The sequence below is a fragment of the Jatropha curcas genome, chromosome 9 (genome assembly GCF_041381405.1).
Source record: "Jatropha curcas cultivar XTBG-Jc1 chromosome 9, XTBG_Jcur_1.0, whole genome shotgun sequence".
Lineage (NCBI taxonomy): Eukaryota > Viridiplantae > Streptophyta > Magnoliopsida > Malpighiales > Euphorbiaceae > Jatropha > Jatropha curcas.
In genome coordinates, this window is record NC_143159.1 from 24448982 (window position 1) to 24455645 (window position 6664).

Consider the following 6664-nt stretch of genomic DNA (forward strand, 5'->3'; position numbering starts at 1 on the left):
AAGTGGGTCGTGATGACCTGTATATGACTCATTTAACCTGCTTATAATATTTTTAAATTTTAACCTATTTAACTCAAAGTATATTTAAAAATAATTTTTCATACGTAAAATGCATAGATTTTTCAAAATTCATAACTAAAATAAAGTTTAAATAGGTTTTATTTATAGTATTTATATTTAACACTAAAATTATCTCTTTACTCTTAAATATACGGGTTATTCTCCTAACCCGCATGTCAAACCCACCACACGACACGTTTACATTTGTGTTATAAATGGGTAATGCGTTTATGATAAGAACTTGTTTAACCTCAATTTTAACCTGTTTATTTCTCGTGTTAGGTGAATTGTATTCGTGTGTCAGACTCATTTTGACACCCCTATCTATATATATAGTGTCAAAGCCTTGAAACACTAATTCATTTCACGAGGCTATTACTTATCTTTTCAGCCTTCTTCTCAATTGCAAAACACAAAACATAAAAAATGGCCGTTCAAGCTGCAACGCAAAGAGCTCAAGTTCGTCGAACAGCAGAGTTTCACCCGTCCGTCGGGGGTGACTACTTCATCAAGCGTGTCTCGGACAGTGAAGTAAAGCATTTAGCAACTCATCTTTACTTTCTCAAAATAAATGTTCAAATATCAATTAATTTCCATGAAATGGTTTAATTCTTTTAGAAACAGTATGATTTTTGCTTCTTAAGATTTTCTGCAGATAGTGAGTGTTTGGAGTGAAGAAGCCGAAGTTCTTAAAAAAGAAGTGAGGGAAATGCTTAGCTCTTCAGCTGATAAACCTTTAGAGCAACTCAACTTGATAGATGCAATTCAAAGACTAGGCATTGCTTACCATTTTGAAGAAGAAATAGAAGCAGCATTGAAACAAATTTATACTACTTATCAAAATCCGAATGAAGATGACGATCTTTATACTGTTGCTCTTCGATTTCGGCTACTAAGACAAGAGGGTTATAATGTTTCAACTGGTAAGTCCCCGTACTTCTAATCCTTAAAAAGAAAAAATATAAAATATAAAATTATGAGAAGAGGGTTATAATGTTTCAATTTTTTGTGGGTGGAACAGATGTTTTTAACAAGTTCAAGGATTCATAAGGTAACTTTAAGGAATATCTAATCAAAGATGTGCAAGGTTTGCTAAGCTTATATGAAGCTTCATATCTCAGTATACAAGGAGAAACCATACTAGATGAAGCTTTTGAGTTCACTAAAACTCACCTTATAGCAACCCAATTGAGTTCTCCTCTTTCTGATCAAGTTAGCCATGCCTTAACGTGGCCTGTGCGTAGGGGCTTACCCAGGAAAGAGGCTTGGCATTAGTTCTCTATCTACAAGCAACGCGAGGAACATAGTGAAACTCTGTTGAAGCTGGCTAAACTGGATTACAATATAGTACATAAATTGCATCAGAAGGATATGAGCAGCATCACAAAGTAAGCTATTTTAAAGGATTAAATACAAACTACTCCTCAGATCTGTCTTAATATGCACTATGGTCCTTATATTTGATGAGAATTATCATTTTTAGCCTATATATACACTACCTTCTCAAATAACAAGAAAAGAAATAACAAGAAAAGAAATTAATTGATTTGTGAATCTCAGGTGGTGGATAGACTTGGATTTCACATTAAAACTCCCCTTTGCTCGAGACAGAGTGATCAAATGTTCGTTTTGGGCATTAGGAACATTTTCTGAGCCACACTTCGTTTTTGCTAGAAAAGTACTGTCTAAAGCCGTTGCAATGCTGTCTGTAATGGATGATATTTATGATGTGCATGGCACAATTGAAGAACTTGAGCTTTTCACCAAAGTGATTGAAAGGTTAATTTGTTAATGAAGTACACATCCCTTAATTAATTAATTCATAAGCAAGATTTACGAACTATAATTAATCTTTTTTTTTTTCAATGTAATTTGACTTTCAGCTGGGATATTAGCATGAAAGATCAACTTCCAGATTACATGAAGGTGTATTTTGAAGCATTATTAGATTTTTATTCTGAAATAGAGGAAGAAACAACCAGCGAAGGAAGGTCTTTCTGTATTCATTATGCGAAAGAAGCGGTAAAACTTTCTTTTCTTACCAAACAAAATGATTACAAAATATTTTTATTTTACATTTTTCCTGAGTTTAATTTGCAGTGCTCACAATTAAACCCTTACCAGATCATTAATCTGAATCATAAGTTTCAGTCCTAGAATATTAGAACTTAGATCATTTTGGTTTTGGTCCAATTCCAGCATTTGTTTTGATTTTGGGTATGTTCGAAAATATTAGCTGTTTTAGTAGCGGTTAGCTGTTAGCTGTTAGCTGTTAGCTTATAGCTGGTAGCTATTTATTTAACAGTTTAAATTAGAAATGTTCAGTAAAATAACTTTTTAACTTAAAATGATAAAAAATGACGTTAGTTGTTTAATTAGTTGAATTCGGAGGAAAAAAGATGAGTATGATTATCAAAAAAATTTAATTAAAAACTAAATGCTAAACGTTAAAGTATTTAACGCTTCATAAAAAAACTCCCTCAACTTATAAAAACTATTATAAAAGCTACGTTATTGATAGCTACAATTAATAGAAATAGAATTTTGACTTCGTTAAAACGCTGAAAGTTAGCTGAAAAGCTTGGAACATTCAACACGCTATTATATAATGTAAAAAAAAGAATTCAATAAAAAATATCTAGTTTAATATGTAAAGATAATATCTATTACAAAATAAATTATGAAATTCAATTATCTAAACTTAGTTTATAGTCCCATCCATAAACCGAACAAATATCAATGCATATTATGATGAATAATCTTCAAAATAGAAATTGTCACAAACTCCATAGAATACTAACACAAAGCCAAACCATAAACTAAGCAGTTCTCTATATATCACTTGTAAAATAGCATTCTATAGATCTAAATATACGTTTTTAATTTTCAAATATAACTAAAAATAAAACTTCAATCAATCAAGAAATGTAAATAACGAAATGTACTACTTCAAATAAAAAGAGATCGTACATGGATGAGATGTCCTACTTCATATATATATATATATATATATATATATATATATATATATATATATATATATATATAGTGATGGAAAAAATCATACAACGGATGTCATGAGATCGCATATGCATAACAGAGTGATCCAACAGGAAAGTCGATGGATTGTAGGTGACGAGTCAACTATTAGGATATAGAAGGATAAACGACTTGCGGCTACAAATCAACATAGAATTCTTTCTCGACCTACGATTTCAAATGAGAATGCTACTATGAGTCATCTTATCCTCCAAAATCCTAAACAATGGAATGTGGATTTGATTTCGGCTATCTTTGCTCTAAAAGAAATGAGGAAAATCTTATTTATTCCTCTCGGTTTAAGGCGCAATTCGGATGTCAGGATTTGACCTCTTTCGAAGCATGGTAAGTACATAGTTCAGAGTGGCTATAGACTGTTACATGAAGATAGCCTTTCCCGATCATATGCTTCTTCTTCTGTTCCGGTTAGTACTGCTTGGAAACAACTGTGGCAGCAAAATATCCTGCCTAAAGCTAAACACTTCGTCCATAGGGCCTGCAAAAACCATCTTCCAGCGACAGATTCACTGGTGCAACGAGGAATGCTAATTGATGTAGTTGGCGAGGTCTGTGGCTTGCGTATCGAGAGTGTTATCCATGCGTTGAAGGATTGTATTTTAGCCCAACAAGTGTGGAAATATTCGCCATTGAGACTTACAACTTCTAAGTATCAAGCCTTGAGTTTCATGGAATGGTTTGCAACTATTATAAGTAAGTTCCAAAAATAGTAGATTGAGCTATTCTTGATGACAGCATGGGCAATATGGGCGTGCGCAGAATTTGTTAAAATTTGAACATAAGAGACTGTTTATTGTCGAGGTTTCGCAAATGGCAATTGTATGCATCTTAAATTTTCGACAAGCTAATTATCTCAAGAATAGGCTTTTATTTTATAACTTGTTTTCTTTGTTTAGATGTAATATGGATTGGGTTTTTCACTTATCATTTTCTAGCTAGATTGGGTGTATTGAGGGAGTCTATTGACTTGGGATTATTGCTCGAGTTTAATAAGTTTTTTCTGGATATCTAATAAAATTAATTTATTTTGCTGATAAAAATTTTTTTGTCTCAACCTGGTCTGCAAGCTACTAAGTCCGAACAGTGATGGAAGCCGCCCCCCATGGCTGGGTTAAGTTGAATGTAGATGCATCGATTAAAGAGTCAATAGGCAATGGCTATGGATTTGTTGCTCGGGACGAGAAAGTTGAAGTTCTGGGTTCAGGTACTCGGTTTATTAATGTGGTTTTGGACCTTGAAAAGATCTCAAGATGGGTTTGACCTCATTGATTTTGGAGACAGACTCTCTCTTGTTGGCCTAGCATATCACTTCTCAGCAATTTCTGAAATTTTCGCAAATGTACGACGCAACAAGTAATACAGAATGAGAAGAGTATCGTTTCCACCGGGATTGTATACCAAGTACCAAAATTATGTTAACTTACTATTATTTAAACGGCGATTTAGAGAATTATATTTAAGAACTAACTTTAATAAATAAAAGAGAATAAGAAGAAATCAAGCAAAGTAAATTTTGATTAAAAGAAATCAAGATTTAAAAGCTACTAGGGATTTTGACTTCATTAAATTCTATTCAATTTATTCTATTTGTTTGATAATCAATTTTAATTGTTCAAGTAGGGGAAACAATCCTAAAATCACTAACAAGCTCTCCCGATGTATTGTTAGCTATTTTAACCCGATCTAATTACCTATCTTTCAATAGCGCAATCAAACATGAATTAAATCATTAAGTTTTATGGTTTGTTTATGAATTCATAACCTTTTTTTTTTTTTTTTTTTTTTTTTTTTTTTTTTTTTTTTGGGAAAACCTTATTTATATCTTATATATGGAGAATCCAAAATGTCAGAATTAACAATGCCTTTAAGTAATTGAGGCAAAGAAGCAAATGTAGTAAAAATACAATTAATTGAGTACAATCTGCTGAAACGAGCCAAGAAATTAGCTGCTTGATTCCCCTCACGATAGATGTGGCAGAAAGAGACATTGAATCCCGAGACTAAATTCTTGATCTGAATGACAAACCGAGGCGTTCTAGCTGAAGTTGAGGAAGTGATGAAGTCGATGGTAGTTTTTGAGTCACTCTCTATAATAAGGGGAAAGGTGTTTAAGCTTTGACACCATTTGAGACTGAAAAATAAGGAATTTAGTTCAGCGTCTGTAGAGTCTCTGGCATGAATTGGGAAGCAGTATGCGGCAATGAGGCTACCTAAATGATCTCGAATTATGGCTCCTCCTGCGGAAGAAGAAGAAGAGTATGAAGCATCAACGTTGAGCTTGTAAAATCCAGCTTGTGGTTTTACCCAAGATACCAGCTTAATTTTCAATTTATTGCCGAAGAATTCAGGAAGGTAATCTTCAAATAAAGAAATGGGTTTGGCAAATTTGGATTCATAACCTAAGGTCATTAACTTATGAAAATCCCCCATGAGTCAAACCATATAGCTTCCGCAATCAAACATGAATTAAATCATTAAGTTTTATGGTTTGTTTATGAATTCATAACCTAAGGTCATTAACTTATGAAAATCCCCCATGAGTCAAACCATATAGCTTCCGCATTAAGTTATTATTCTCATGTAATTTATTGCCCTATTCATATCAAAAACCCTTCTCACGATAGTGATTAATGAAATAAATCAATCCAGGGGAGAAACACTGCCTGGAAGCATTAAGTTCAATAATAAATTATATCATGAACAAGGAAAAACAAATCTAATATTATAAATTAGAATCAAAATTAAGCTATATCAAATCCCTAGTATGAGAGTTTTAGTTCAACATAGTAATTAAATAAAACTCAATTAAATTTATAAATAATCTCATAAAGAATAATAAACAAAAAGAGAGTTTAGAAATAAAAATTAGTCAACGATAGCCTTGAACAGCTTCCTTGAATCTTGACGCCAACTTGAATGCTTGAAGTCTTGTTGACGCCAACTTGAATGCTTGAAGTCTTGGAGAGAGAGAGAACTATGTAGAAAATAATAGAATAAGAGATGAAATATACAATGAAAGGCTCCTTCTTTTGACTATGGCTAGTCTTCCTATTTTAGGTGTACCCACACTGGTAGAGCTACAAATAGGGTGGCTCATGAGCTATCTAGGCTAGCTTTTAATTCTTTACATGATATTCTATGCATGGAGGAAGCGCCGCCTTCCATAGAGCAATTTATTTACGTTGACAAACTTCCATTAAATTTATAATGTTTCAATTGTTTTTCTAAAAGAAAAAAAGATAAAAAAAAAAAAAAAAGTAGCGACAAACAAAACTACGTATTTCTAAATATGTAAAAATGATACTATATATATATTATAATAAAATACAAGGATAAAATTATATTTTCCTATTTAATTTGGTGTTAAGACCTTAAGAAATTTTAACTTCTCATAAGTTCCCATTTACTTTTCCAAACTATATATAGCTTCACACACTCTCTCTCTCTATATATAGTCCCAAAGCCTTGAAAGACCAAGTCATTTCACGACGCTATTACTTATCTTGTCAGCCTTCTTTCTCAATTCCAAAACACAAAACATCAAAAA

The 6664-nt window shown here is 32.4% G+C and overlaps 1 pseudogene; it reads left to right on the forward strand.

Moving 5' to 3' along the window:
* Positions 1-486: 486 nt before the first annotated feature.
* On the forward strand, positions 487-2217 carry LOC105640117 (putative terpene synthase 3; annotated as a pseudogene).
* Positions 2218-6664: the final 4447 nt, after the last annotated feature.